This window comes from Canis aureus, chromosome 9 (assembly GCF_053574225.1).
Source record: "Canis aureus isolate CA01 chromosome 9, VMU_Caureus_v.1.0, whole genome shotgun sequence".
NCBI lineage: Eukaryota > Metazoa > Chordata > Mammalia > Carnivora > Canidae > Canis > Canis aureus.
In genome coordinates this window covers 39026638-39028609 of record NC_135619.1, presented here as the reverse complement: position 1 = coordinate 39028609, position 1972 = coordinate 39026638, and the positions used below count along the sequence as shown (strand labels likewise).

Below are 1972 nucleotides of genomic sequence, written 5' to 3'. Positions count from 1 at the left end.
TCAGTATGAAATTTCTCTAGTCTTGGGTTACTCACACAAAAAAATCCCACATAAACTGACTGGCTGCTATATCCAACGTCAAAACTTCATTTAAGAAGAGAGTAGGAGTGAAATTCATGGTCTTTTATTAAGCCATCTGTCTACTATTTACTGAGTAGCAATTGAACCCATCTTTTGTGAACAAAGATTTCCCTTGCGGGTGGAAAAGCTCCCTGTAGCCTTGGATGTGAGCGCCACCTGCTGCATGCTGTGCACAAAGCCTTTTCTGTACCTCAACCCAAGAACGGCGAATCATTTCAATTGTTTTGTTTTGTTTAAAATAGTTTTTTATTGCCCAGAAAATTTTTTCTTGTGTCTTATTTTGTTTGTTTGTTTTCTTTTTTAACAACTATAAATTCAAGCTTAGGGAAGCTTGCTTTGTCTTGGGGAAAAAAAACAGTAACAAGAAAGCTGTTCTATCATTTGCTAACCTGATCTCATCTTAAAACAGAGATGGTAGTCATCTTGCAAGAGTAAAATTTATACCATGAACGATGCAGGTCTAAGCCTGGTGGCACTAAAAGGAGACAATAGCATTGTTGACAAAATTATAATGTGCTGGTGGCATTTGAGGAAAAGAAGCTCTTGCAAATTTCTAAATAACAGTAAACTCTGTTAGGAAATTCTAGTGTCTTACAGGCCAAAAAGGGAATGAGGTTAGTAAAATGCCTCAACAGAGATGAATAAAATACTGGATTTGAGAGTTGCTGGAACTTGGATATGTAAAATTAGGGTGGTAGGTTGGGTCATGCTTACAGTGGTCTCAAGTTCAAAGAAACTACTGTGACAATATACCACTTCATGGCCGCACGCTTTTCCTGGGCTGTTCTTTCCTTTCCTTCAGTAGGTGCTGGCAGAAAGTGTGCTCAGTCGCTTTCCAATATAGATGCCTAGCCCCAAAGCCAAAACATGAGAGAGGAAGAGAGACGGAATGAACACCTTAAGGAATCCTGCGGAGAAAATATCCCCTTTCTTCATGGCCCCACTTTTCCTCTGCTTAAAGAGACGGAGCATTTGGAGTGTCTGAAGTGGAACTCCTTAGGTGGAATGTTTTCAGGTCTACTGGACCAGTCGGACACCCAGTCTATACTTTTCTTCAAAGCATCGACTTCTTTCTCTCTTTCTGCAGCTTCTTCTTCTGACTGAGAGCTATGGTCCCTGCTGGTGTGCATCTCCACATCAGACATAATCTGCCCATCCTCTTGTGGGGAAGGGCTGCCGCAGTGAGAACTGGCTCTTGAACTACTCTGTCCTGATTCATGCTGTGCATCCAAAAGAATCTTCTCCATGTCTCCATTGTGGATAGAGGATGAAGAAGGTACATGTTCTAGCCCCCCATTTTTCCCATTGCCATTATCATTGCCATTGCTGCTGTTCGTGGGTAACTTCACCCAGGAACTGTTGAGCCTGGCTGGCAGGGGCAAAGGCTGTTCACCTTCCTCTCAGTTGTTGTTGTTGTTGTTGGGGGGCGATGTGGCGGCTGCTCTAAATGAGACGACATTGTTGGGCTGCTGAAAGAACTATGGCCGCAGCAGGACCATCTCTGGTTCTTGGGCAGCAACACCCATTTCAGTTCTTAATGGGAAAATGCCCAGGTAACACCCCTTTTGATTTTAGGTCACATGGCCAGCTGTAATACCTAATGAGTAATGTAATCTTTGGGCAAATGTGCAGATTTTATAAGAAAAACACTGGAAACAAATCCAATGCAAAATATTCCACTGAGCTATTGTTTATAAGCTTGCGAGTGCCAAGAATATAGTAAATAGTTCTCTGTTTATATTATGAGCTCACTGAGTTTTACACATTGGTGACATAGGCAGTTGGTGGGTGGCTTTTTACCTTAAGGAGCCTGTACCTATATCTTGCAGAAGGGTAGGAAATTAGGGACCCCTTGGCTATGATCACGTGTTGGCTTCAATACTAAATATGT

General features: G+C 42.2%; 1 pseudogene; it reads right to left on the bottom strand.

Moving 5' to 3' along the window:
- Positions 1-325: 325 nt before the first annotated feature.
- LOC144320113 (BCL2/adenovirus E1B 19 kDa protein-interacting protein 3-like pseudogene) lies at positions 326-1672 on the bottom strand (annotated as a pseudogene).
- Between the last annotated feature and the right edge of the window lie 300 nt (positions 1673-1972).